Source organism: Octodon degus, unplaced genomic scaffold, assembly GCF_000260255.1.
Source record: "Octodon degus isolate 3935 unplaced genomic scaffold, OctDeg1.0 scaffold00053, whole genome shotgun sequence".
Lineage (NCBI taxonomy): Eukaryota > Metazoa > Chordata > Mammalia > Rodentia > Octodontidae > Octodon > Octodon degus.
Genome location: NW_004524629.1, coordinates 13,410,634 through 13,424,460, shown reverse-complemented (window position 1 = coordinate 13,424,460; position 13,827 = coordinate 13,410,634).

Below are 13,827 nucleotides of genomic sequence, written 5' to 3'. Positions count from 1 at the left end.
CAGACTGCATAGATCATCCTACAGTGTGGGGTCATTTCTTTCTCTTTTTTTTTTTTTGCCTTTCGGTGATTTTATTGAAAGGTATATCTCTTAGTCCCAAACATAATGGTAGCTAGTTAGGTTACTTCTGCCAACTCAAGATTAGTACTGATGTTTTCAAAATATTGAAATATATCAGCCTTTTGGTAAAACTGGTTATCCATAAAACACAGTTTGCAGAAAATTAAAGGTAGAATATACAATGATCCTTTGGTTTACTTTTCAATGCTTATTTATTTGTGACATGATATCAAATTCGGTTACATCCATCCTGGATAGACTCAGGCTTCAGGTCTCGCTGAGTTACTGCTCACGACTAATATGTGTGTGTGTGTGTGTGTGTGTGTGTGTGTGTGTGTGTGTGTGTTGGCTCACATGCAGAATTTCAAACACTACCTCAGTGCTCTTATAGTTATGAAGGTGCCTACTTACTTTTCTTAAGACACAGTACATAAATTTGTGAAAGTATATTCTATTCTTTAAAAAAAAACCAAAAACCTAGAAGCAGTAGCCATTTTATAGAAACAATTCACAGTAAAACCTGGAGTGTTTTATCTAGCCAAATTTAGGGTAGAACAAGTGTTCAGAGTGATAATTGATTTTGAGTTACTACATTATACAATGGAACATTTTTTAATGGAACTAGACTGAGGAAGTAGTTTCTATATAGAAGTTTTTGTCATTGATTCAAACATAACCTGTGTTTTTAGAAGAAATATTAAAGATAGCTCAATGGATATGCCAAGCTTACTAAGTATGTATTTGGCTTAATTAAAAATCATTTTTAAATTTAAGTATAGTTCCCATATTGTTCAAATCATTTCTTGATTTCTCATAATACCTGATACAATGTAAATCTATGAAAATAGCTGTTATACTCTATTATTTAGGGAATAATGAAGAAGAAAGAATGTGCACATGTGCACCACAGATACAATTTTTGTTTCCCCAATATTTTCAGTCTGCACTTGATTAACTTCAGAGAGGCAGATCCTGCAGACATGAAGGCTGACTATACGCAGACCTGGTGGAAAACTGTGGCATTTGATGGGAAGAAGGGATTGAGTGGCAGACAACATGAAACAGTATGAGAAGTTTCACAGAGAAATGTGGTTATTCCCCCAGAGCCTTGCTGGTTGGAACTGCTCTCTTGGAAGCATGGGCTTCAGTGTGACCCTTAGAACACCAGGGAAGTGTGCTTCAGGCTTCCCATTGCTGCCTGCCTCTGCTGGGCCATCAGACTACCAGTGGCCAATGGCAGCTCTCTGTCCTGACCTTCTTAGAGTAACTGAGGTAGAAGGTATAGCAAATGTGCTAGTCATAGAAATACTAAGGGCCTGAAGATGTGTAAGGGCTTAGACTGTTGGTCTGGCAAAACCCCAGATGAAAAAAGGGTTTCTTGGCTCTCGCCGCCGTAAACACTTCCTGCTTTTCTTTGTGTGGTGAAATCTCTCAGGTTAGGACATTAGCTGGAACATTTCCTTTGAACATATGAGCAGGCTGCATGCCTAATTGGGAACCTTTTCTGAATGCTAATTTTGATGATTGTAAGATTTTTGCCTCAAACAGTGGTGGCCACCTGCCTGTGGATGCTGCCAGGGAAAAAAAAAGCACAAAAGATCAGGGTAAAGGGGGAGGTAAGCTACTGGCAGGACAGAGGAAAGGGAAGAGTAGTGGGCTGCTGGGGTTGTAAACACCGGTTATCACCAAGTGAGAAACTGGGCTGAAAGACGGCAAAATAAACACTTTCGGGATATTTTTATGTAAGTACCATTGACTTCCAGTCATCCTTGAGAAGAAAGAAGGGTGCATAAAGGCTTCTATAACAGTCAGTTGATGGAACGTTAATAGGTTCAGCGTAAAAACACGTGACCAGGCCCCAACAGTGCAGGCTTCAGAACCAGAGCTCTGTCCGGACCCCTTCACACTTCCACATCTTCTCTCATACTTGTTCACATTCCTAGTAATCTTATTCAAAACAGTAATCTATGCTTACAGATATAAGTACATGCAGACCATTTTAAAAGTAAATTATTCCAAATAATAGTAGTTTTATAAATGAGTATTTTTCTTTTTTCAGCTTCTCTATATTTCCATGTTTGTTATAATGATAGCAGATTTCTACCATAGGAAAATATAAAGGAAAAACACCTATTGAGAGATTAAGTAGGGAGCCAGAAGAGGTAGGGATGAGGGAGAGTAGAGGTATAGAAAAGAAAAAGGTATTTAAAGAGGAGAGAATGATTTAAACAATTCAATCTTTAAATTAGCTTCTGCATATTCTTTCCTCTTTGTCTAATGCTACATGTCTTGGTGCCCCTGCCCCAAAGATCTGAAAGTGTCTGTTAGCATGAAGTCATATTCTGAGAAGGGAGCCAAGGATCACAGCTCCAAGGCCATGGCCTCGCTAGTGCTGGCTGTGGATGATGAGTGGGAGGCCCATAGGTGCCTTGCAAGGGTCACAGTGCCTCCCATCCAGTGCCAAGGAAGGACCCCTTCCCACTTGGGCAGCAGCATCTCTCCCGTGGGTTCTACTTACTCCTTTGAGGCTGGGCCAGGTTTATGTTTCTTATCTCAGAACTATGGAGCCATGCCCAAGGAAGGCAGTCAGTATTTGCAGGAGTGCGATTTCCTCAGACAAAAGCCTGTGCTACTTGTGTCCACACCTTTGCCGGCTGCTCACTGGCTTAAGCAGCCCTTTGGGAAGCTCCATGGCTGAGGCTTTGGGAAAGTGGATATGGATTTCATTTCACAACCATTGGCCATTCCCAGGAGCACCATGGCTTGTGAGCATTAACCAGCTTCTTTTGAGGGACATCAGCTAAACTCAATCTCCAGGAGCAGAAGTAGCTCTCTGCCTTTGGCCACTAGGATCAATTAAAACCAAATGCTACAGAACCAGAGACCCACTGAACTCTGGGGCCTGGCATTTTACTTGCAACTGTAAAGTCTCAATAAATCTCTTAATGGCAAGATGTGATGTGCATATGTCCCAGTTCTCCCAAATGAGCGTAATTATTATATATTGCAAATATATGCTACTAATGAAGATTCTTACCTAATAAAATTACATTTAAAATTTTGTCTTTTAAACTTGACATTGTTAAATTAGAAAAGTAACACATGTTGTAACAAGTCTAGTAAGAAAGGAGTGCACAATCCAGACATGGTAGTGCACATCCGTAATCTCAGAACCTGAGAGGCTGAGATAGGAGGATCACCGCCTCAAGTTTGAGACCAACCTAGGTTATATAGTGAGTTCAAGTCCAACCTGCAACATGTAGTGAGACCCTGTTTCAAAAAGAAAATAAACAAAAAGAAGAAAGTAGTATATAAGAAAATAAATCTAAATTTTCACTTTCTCCCCCTTTATGTTTCTGAGAAAACAACTCTCAAATGTTGAGTATGGAGCTAGTCGTGGTATGCACACCTGATCAAGAGTCCTAGCTGCTCACGAGGCTGAAGCAGGAGGATCACAAGTTCAAGACCAGCCCAGGCAATTTAGAGGAACCCCATTTCAAAGAAACAAAAAGCACTGAAGATGTAGCTCATTAGTAAAGTATTTGCCTCACTTGTGTAACCTCCTCAATCTTTAGTACATACCTCAGAAATACCCAGAAAGTTTGATTTGAGTTCCTTCATGCCTTTCTACATTGAAACAAAGGTAGCTGTCTATGTAAATGAGACCATGTAGTTTGTTACTGTTATTTCATATTATACACTTTATTCACTTTATTCTAGATTTATACATATATTTGGGTCAATATATTATTGCTAACACCTACCTAATATCCCATTACAGGAAATTCCACATTTCCCCATTATTTCCACACTGATATTCATGTTTTCCTCTTGTTTTTATTTTTTTAGTGCAACAAGTTTTATCACAACAAACAGACTACACTTGTCCATACACTTTAGGTTTTTTCCTTGTGTTTTTGGTTTTGAAACGCTGGGCACTGAACCCAGGACCTTGTGCATTCCAGGGAAGCACCCTACCATGGAACTATGTGTCCAGTCCCCTCTACCCTTTTGGTTTCTACTTCCATGTGCAAGATTCCCCAAACTGACATTTCTAGGCCAAAGAGATTGTGCAGAATTTTAATTCTCCCTGAGGGTCTCTTGTAAGGCAGTGCTTCCCTCCATCCTTTTGTCCCCCCCCATCCCTTTGGGCCAGGGGCCCTGGGTATTCAGGCGGGAGAGCCTGTGGCGTGGGCTTGTCTGTGCCAAGTGTGGATTATATTGGCTCAGTGGGGCATGGAGCCTGCGAGGTCTTGATTGTACTGTGCCTTTCCTAATTTTGCTTGGACTGTTTACAGTTCCCTTTGCTCATTTATTCCATGCTACGAAATTATATATGACCTTCACTGGGGCAGGAACATCTGAGGGGGGCATGTGGGCAAGGGCATGATTTCAGAGAGAACAGGCTCTGTTACAGCGCCTTCTCACAAAGCCATATCTGGGGCTTGTTGCGCTCTTTCTTTAACAGTTTGATTGAGAAAAGTCATTCATTTCCCATCTCAATCTTTTCCCTCCATTTTGCGTATGGGGACTTAGGGAGCATTATAAGCATATAGTCAATCAGCTGTAACTGATTATTTGACAAGCGGATAATTAGGAAGGTAGGGGTCTTGGAGCTTGAGGATCAGTGCCAAGCAACAGATGTGAACACTACACAAATGATTTTAACAAACTAAGTAGCAGGAGCGAGCTTCCCTGGAGTACTTGGCTTTCATTTTGGTTTTGTTCTTGTTGGGCTATAAAACTGTAGTGCATCAAATCAGGGAGGAACGGGATTCCCCATAACACCAGAGCTGGAGAAAATATCAGCGAAGCATTCAAGGAAGTTGGCAAGTACAAACAAGTGAAATATAAAAGCTAACTGATGAGATGGAAAGAGTAGATGAGATTCTGAAATCCGGATGGGGTTTTGAGCCAAATGATACTTTATGAGAAGTTGTGATCTCTAGTCTGTACCACAAACCCCAAAGTGAGTCTGTGTTTACCATGCAAACTTTAGCTGAGCTGTGGAAAGAAGTTTTCAAGTCCCATTGGCAAGTACTTTGCTATTGGCTTTTGTATGCTTATTAATTTTGGAATATATTTGCATGTTCAAGATGGAAAACTAAAAGAGAGAAACATTGACTAGAAGTTACTGCAATTAATTTCCAAGGAGAAAATTTTAATTTATATATATACCCACAGAATTATCATAACCCTTTGTGTTAATACACACTTTATATAGAAATATGTATCAAGCCACAAAGGCGGTAAAACTAGTTTTTATGATAGATTTGTCTTTTATATCTTGAAGATTCCATAATATCTCTTAGTTGGTCTTGTAGTTAATAGGATAGTTACATCTTATACTGTTTGCACTATCATTTGTGTTTCTACAATAAATATTTACATAGTTTGGTCTTATCAATAAAAATTATGTTTTAGAATATTTGAGGACATTAAGCATGTGCTGTTGGCTAGCTGTGGTAAACCATCACTCCCGTGGAAAACATCTATAAAAACAGATTTAGACAAATTTATTTGAAGATCCAGAAGGCCTCCTGAGGTAGCTAGGATGAGTGCCCCCATTCTAAATCTCATCCAAAGGACGTGCTTAATATCCAAGAGGCTAATCAGAGTTACTTGAAATGTTATTCTGTTGGAAAAATAAAAATTGGAGTCTACTAAAATGAAAGAGCTGCCAAAATACCCAAAGGTTTCGATGGGATTCCTGAAAGCTTATGCCTGGGCAATAATAGGAAATGAGAAATGAATCTGGCCTTATACCAGTAGTGGCAAACCTATGGCTTGTGCACTGCAGTGGGCTGTATTGCCTTATACAATATTGAAATTTAATTCTCAGTAATCTCAGTCACTGATTTGATGAAAGTAATCTGTTTTATTTCATCACACTAGCAGGAGTCTTCTCCATATTTTTTGGAGAACAGAAAATAATCCAGAGTCTTTGTATTTTTTATACATGATTTATGATATTCAGTAAAACAAAATGAACACTATCCAGTCTCACCAAGAGATGATTTCCAGAACATGGTGCAGAAAAGAAAAACTTAGCTCTGTTCAGGAAACAGAGCTTGAAGTCTACAGAGACCAATGCAGTTAGGACAAATATTGAAGGAGACAGTGGGACAGAGAAAGCTCTGGAGATTCTTACAGGGTACACCTCAATTCTAAAGCAAGTACTTATAAGCACAAGCATGTGAGGAAACTATCTAGGGTTGGAGAAAGAACAACCCACAAGGATTAGCGAGGATAGTACACATTGCTCAGATAGAGTTGGGAGTAATGCCTGTTTCTACCAGCTAGATGGGTAATCTCATTCTCCATGGAGAGTTGAAAGCACTAGAAGACCATTTCTTAGTAGTGGGGAATACTTAGCCCTAGTTTGATCACTGCTCTGATGCTGCCTGACCCTGTTTTTAAAGAACAATTTGAAAGGAGCAAATTTTCCTAACTTCACTGCATCTCATAACAAGTATCAAGAATATTTAGATATTTGGGTAACAGATAAAGTATATTGCAGAGCAAAGTTTTATTACCAAAGATACTGAAAAACATTTTATAAAGATAAAGCAGCATTATTTAGATATAACAATATTAAACATGTATCTAATAAGATTTCAAAATCCACAAAGAAACTGATAGAGTTATTTGTAAGGTAATAAAATGATGAAACAATTTGACTTCATTGGTCTTTATAGAGCACCCCAACCAACAGGGAAATACACATTTCTTCCATGTACATATGGAATTTTTATCAAGATAGAAATTCCAGGGCATATTGGGCTGGGAAGATAGTTCAATGGCCCAAGTGCTTGCCTGGCAAGTGCAAGGATCTGGGTTCAATCCCTGGTACCGCATGTAGAGCTGGCCCCAGGTACCAAGCATGCCACCGAAACTGGGCATGGTGGCACTCACCTGTAATCGCAGTACTGAGGAGGCTGAGACAGGAGGATTATTACGAGTCTAAGCTGCGTAGCAAGATCCTGTACTAAATAAATAAATATATATACTTACAAACAAATAAATAAAAATAGATTTGATTAAAAAAAGAAATTTTGGTGTAGAAAACAGGATTCAATATTTAAAATAATTCAAATCATATAAAATATATCCTTGACCACAATAACATCATGAAATCAATAGTCCTCAAAATCTTGGTAACTAATAAACATACATTAGAATAACTTATGAGTCAAAGAAGAAATAAAAAAGGGAAATAATTTTGGATTGAATGAAAGTCAAAAGTCATGCTTTAAAATCAGTACTTAGGTAGAATTTTACAACATTAAGGGCTTATAAAAACATCTCTGATGAGCACCCTTAGCTTTCATCTTAAGCAGTAAAAGCAAATGGCTATGATCCTCCTTGATATTGTACAGCATATCTACATTACTGTATCTGAACACTTTCTTTCAAGAGTTCATGCTTTCATCAGTATATCTCATAACCAATAAAATATATGAGTCATAGCTTGAAGAATAAAAAAATTGACTGCTGTTCCACATATCTGATTTTTCAAAGTACTTTCTTGAAATTAATCTTCAGAGGATATATGAGCCTCATCACTGTAGCCTAGAATAATGAGCAAAATTCTATCCAAGGATTTGTATGGTTCTGACTCTGATAAAAGCTCTGTATTTCTTACGCCTGAGTTGGGTACTCATGGTTTGATTCCCAGATCAGCAGCATCACCTAGGGACTTATTAGAAATGCAAATTCTCAGACCCCAGTCCAGATCTCCTGACTGAGTCAGAAACCTTTGAGGTGGGGACCAGTGATCCTTTGTCTTTTAAGGAGCTTTCTGGGTGACTCTGGTGTGGACTGAAGTTTGATGACCACTGTATCAGACTATGCTTAAAATCTACCCTGCTTGCAGCTCAGATTTAAGACAGTTTAAGGAAGTGGCTGCAGAATGACTGGTCTTGTGTTGATGGTTTGTATTTTCTATTTCTCCTCCAAGAGCCCAAATCACTCTCCTGCAAGTATCTTTGGTTGCACAGCAACACTGAATAACAGTTTAGAGAAACCCAGTGTCCAGTTAAAACTGGAATTTAGACATGTGAGTTCACTTACAAAAATTCTGACCAGAGACCTTTCAGGGATGAGCCCTAGTAAAGGTTTTGGCACTCAGCCTCCTTTAGGAGGTAGGACATTCAGTCTGTTGAACAGGACTGATCCTCGAGAATGGGTCTTATTTACCCCCTTCCAGCTGCGTGGCACTGTCATATACATCCTTTAACAGTGTTTAGTATCAACACACTTGCTTCACAAAGTAGCTTAATGAGTTCACTCAGCCTATGTTCTAAATACACATAGGACAGGACCTCAGCTACAGTAGCCCTAGCCTCTGAAAGCTTCAGGTGTTCATTTTGTCTGGTCTTACTGTTGCCCAGAGCTTGATTTGTTATGACACCGGACTGGCTAGTGAGGTATAGGTCAGAGTACTTCACAGCAGTTCTCATTAAAAGAGAGCAGCCAAGTGGAATTCATTCTTGGCTCTTATTACCTTCCAAATGAGAATTTTATTGCATATTAATGAGCACTAATTGACATTTGTGACTGGTTTTTATGGAAATCATGCACATATAATTTACATAATAGTACCTAAGTGCTTTTAGGCAACAGTGTGACTGAAAAGTTAGAGAATGTTTTTATATAGTGCTTTTTTTCCCCCCATTTCCCAGACTCCATCCCCTAGAAGAGTGTGGAAGATTAACAGGTCTGGAAGATCTGTCTATATGGCAGCAATGACTCACACCCTAGTTTGTGATATTGTGTCAGCTTGTACCTAAGAGTGAAACACATCAGGGCAGGTCTCTGAACACAGAAGATGTATCCACAATAGTCAAGCAGAGTGTTTCAACCCTTCTACCTTCATAAATCAAGTCTCTTGCTTCTCCTGAGTTATAGGAATATCTAGTTAGTTTTAAGGATCATTCCTAGGACTCTATGTTATATGATGTTTCCTGAACATCTCTGGGGCATGTTAACAAACATGTACTGGTCAGCTGCTGTGTAGGAGGCTTTGGGTCAGGTGTTAGATCAAGCCCATGTTGGCTTGTTCCTGGTTACAGCACTACCCTTTAGCATGATGACTAGCAGTCAGAAGCTATCAGTCAGTGCTTACTGAATGAACATGATCTCTATCTCTGAGAATCCATATTTTTTTTTGAAGCAAAGAGCAAACTCAGGACCTTGTACTATGCTTCTGAGCTATCTCTCTGGTCCTAATTCATTATTCTTATAGCATAAAGATTATTCTTTGTTAGAAGGGACATTAATGATTCAGAACTTGGGATCCTGTTAGGAAATGTGTAGAAACACAATGAACAATTTTGGTCAAATGTGCTCCAAGTCTTCTATAGAAGTGGCCCTACGAAATTGTGGAGATGGGGCCAGAGAGATGGCTCAGTAGAATAAGTGCTTCCCTGGCAAGCGCAAGGGTCTGAGTTCAATTCCCGGTTCCGTCAAAAGAAAAAAAAAAAAAAAGAAATTGTGGAGGTATAGGTAATATTATCCCCATTTCATTGAGCAGATAGCCAAGAACTGGAAAAGTGACTGATCTCAGGCACCACAATTAGAAAATCATAGCACTGAGCTGAACTTAAATTCAGACTAGGCTTTGTCTACAGCCGTGCTCTGTATTATGTTAGATGATCCAGAGATATGTAAAGGAAAGCCAGACTCTAGATACTGGGGTGGAATGGTGAGCTGGCCCGGGGGCCCTGTTGTATGTTCTACATCCAATTAATGTAGTGCTCATAAAAATCGACTACAGGGGCTGGTGAGATGGCTCAGTGGTCTAAAGCATCTACTTAGAACAAGCTTAGCAAAGCACAGGGACCGAGGTTCAATCCCCCAGCACCACATGCCAGCCAGCCCCGCCCCCTAGTGGGCTGAGCTGGCCACACACACACACACACACACACACACACACACACATAAATAAGTAAATAAATAAAATTTTTTTAAAAATCGACTACATACCATACTTCCCTGGATTTTGTGGGGATTCAAACCAATAGCCCATCTTGTTCATTAGAATTCTATCAAGTGCTAGAAAAATTTAAACACTGAATAGCAGCCAGCTATACTAGTGCCCTCCTGTAAGCTCAGAGGCTGAGGCAGAAGGAGTACTGCAAGTTTGAGGTCACCCTGGACTACATAGTGCAAGGCCATCCTGAACTACGAGGCAAAATCCTGTCTCACCCAAAACAACCAAGCAATATAAAAACAAAAACCAAAACTACCACATAGCAAAGAAATACATCACGGTTTAGTACAAAATAAGCTACAAGTAAGATGAAACTAAACAATTTAATATGTTGTTCTGTGATAGCAAATCTTTTAGCACTTTCAATGTATACAAACTTCATGCTGCACACAGCATGCGTGTCATAGGGTGGCGACCACTGTTCTAGAATGTCAGGCAGAAAATGCGTTCCAGATTGTGGGAGAATCCTCAGCTGTGAGAGGGGAAATACACAAGGGAGAGGCTTTGAAGCACAAGGACGAGGTCATAATAGCAGAGTTCAAGAATTCATCCAAAGCCCAAGGTCCCTAGGTGTCCGTGTCCTCTGAGAGCCACAAAAGACTAGGAAATGAGTATACATTTGTGTCATGAGTGCTCATGAAGGGACTACTGAAGCAGTATTGTAAGCCACACCTTCAATAATATTCTATTGATACCTACAATTCTAATTTTTTTAGAAGGCACTGAAAAGATTTATTTGAAGAAAAAAGGACATACTTAGAAGAGAGTATAGGCATCAAAAAGCGCTTTTTTTAAATTTTATTTAATTGAGAAACAAATAGCAATGAGACAGTTTCAAAACTGATTAATAGGACCGTTTCAATAATTAATACATTGTACATTGTTATCTGCTTAGTGGCTATCCATAGTACAAGATGCAGACAGGATATCCTGTCCAAAGAAATCTTTCTTCTCTTTGAATTAAGCAAAAGTAGCTGTATAACTAGCCTAACTATTCTGTATATACAGATACAAAATGGTCCTTCCTTTGTATCCCCTTTTTTTGTTTAGTCCTGTCAGAGATGAGTATTCCATTGGCATCTAAATACTATAGGTGCATGAATTCAGCTAAACAATCCAACACAGTCCAGCAGTCCACAATAGTAGTGGGTTATCCGCAGAGGTTGTTGACTTGAACCTTTCACAGCTCAGCATATTAATATGGCTTTACTTTATATACCTCGTTTTTATACTTTTATGCTGAATGGTTAAGACCAAGATAAAGCAAGACCTATATAACAAGAAATGTAACTTTTGTATCTGACAATGTCAGTCAAGTACCCTCAGGATTTATCCTGTAACCCTGTGCCGCAGTTTGTAGATCCTTTGTCAGTATCAGCCATGAGGATGAGGTACAGCCATTGCTTGACCAATTTGCTCTCTGTGAAAGCCTGAGAGAATGTTTTCTCTCCATGTGGCTTTCCTTAGGCACGCTCTGTCATTGATCATGTTGCTCTGTGATTTTTTTTTTTTAAGAGTTGGGAATATTTATGGCTTTGGTGATTAGATACCTATAGAATTTGTAAATCTGTAGGGAGTTTATCTTGGTTTCTCCCAAACCAAACTTTGATCTTTTATTCATAAGGAATGCAGAAGGGCTTAAAAATCATATTTATTTATTCATTTATTTATTTATTATGGCTGCTTCAGACTTGGGGTTGGGGTATAGTACTGACCTCCCTAACCAGGGATAAAAAAAATCTTTGATCTGAAGGAGACCAAGGAAGATGGGTTTTCTTGTGTGGTGAGCCATTGTATTTGACAGTCTGGAAAAGAGACCATGAACATTAGCAAATTATTGGCCTTGAGCTTTATTTTATAACCATGTTAATGGACGGCTTGATAGCTGAGCAGACTAAAGTGCCTGCTTTGGCAGAGAGTAGCGGCCAGGGTTTGATCCCTGGCCTGCTGTGGGGGCCCTGTCCCTGAGCATGTTGGCGTGCCTGTAATCCAAGCACTTGGGCAGCTGTAAAGCAGAAGAATCACTATGAGTCCGATTTACATAGTGAGAGCCTATAGATCCTATAGTCCCTGCCCTAAATGCGGGGGGGGGGGGACGACTTTGTAGCTATGTTTAATAAGCAAGGCCCCCAAATTCAAAGTAAAATAGTGGTAAACAGTAGCTCCAAAAAGTAATAGATGTCAGAAAAATTTAGACAGCATTTGGCAAAAGCCTATTAGCTTTAATACTAACTTCCGCTTGTTTTGCAGTAATATTCTTTTTGATGCTCCAGCAATCCTATTGTTGCAACTTTCTTGGTCACCTTTCTCATTGGTGAGACACAATACCCAACACCCACAACTAAAAGAGGAGAGGTTTATTTTGGATCACATTTTAGCGGTTTCTGTCCTTGCCTGGTCAGCCAGCTCCAGGCAGAATCAGTATGACTCAAGGATCTGTCATGGCTCCCCTTACTGGGGCCTAGAAGCAGAGAGAGTGAAGGGAGAAGAGTTAGGAAGAGACGTACACTCTTCCAGGTCACATCCCCTTTGACATACATGTCCTGAATAGACCCAACAGCAAGTCAGCTATAACACCTCCATAATCCAACCACCTTGCAAACACATGAGGCCTTGGGGTCTATTTTAGACCTAAACTAAAGCAGGAACCCATCAAGTTGATGCCTCTTTCGACATGATTCTGTGGTTTCTGATACTTGTTCCCCTAGCCCAACAAGATATGCCCTCCAGGCCTCTCTTAAATATTCCTCTTCATAACTTAAAGTGGCTGTTTTGCCAAGTGGTTTTGGTGACAAGTGGTTTCAGAAAACACAATCTTGAGGAAAACTGAGTATGCATTATATCTGAGTTGTTATTTCTGGGACTCACTAAACAGTTTAAAAGTATTGATATTAATACTGTATTTCAGAAAGGTGATCCTGAATTCATATTGATATTCATCAGTTAAAGTTTAAAACAACTTTATTTTTTGTTAACTAAAGAGAATACAAAATAGTAAAAAACAAACGAGCAAAAAACATTAGAAATGATACAGAGCTTCACCAAACAAAACAATAGGAATTTGACAATGCTTGCTGTATTGCATAATGTTGTCTTCAAATTAGTTGTTACCAGATATAGCGTGCAAAACTGGTTTAAAATGCTATAAGAAATTAGGACAAGAAAAAAATTCAAGCATCAACTGCTATCCCCACAGACCAGCAGAAATCAGCAATACAACTATCCAAGAAAAGGGCTTTAACTTATTTCTATGTGCATTTCTTTCTATTAAAGTCTTATTGCCAAGTAACATGAGCATACTTCTCTGATTTATCCTAATAGCCACATATATGCTTATATGCCTATGTATCTATATATAACACAAAAAAATACTTACCTAATGTAATTTAACACATTTTTCTGGGCTTTTTGTCCTTAAGATATTTGATCAAATGACTTATTTAAAATAATTCTTCCTTACATGATTATGCTGTCTACCTGATGTATAGATTAATTTTCTCCCAATTCACCTTTAAATTTTAAAGACTGATTTTCTTATTTTTGATTTAGTTTTGTTTTTAAAATGATTAAAATGTCTTCTTGATACAGGGAGAAAAACTGGTCTCGGGTGGGTGACCTCCAAATGACACAGGGAAAAATGATCTCTGACCTGACCTGGATGAGTTCGTGTTCTCTAACACAGAAGAATGAATTTTAGAAACAAACAGAGGTTATGAGCAGAATATATTTATTGAGGGAAGGAAAGCTCCTCCCAGAGAGGGTCAGGAGGGGGG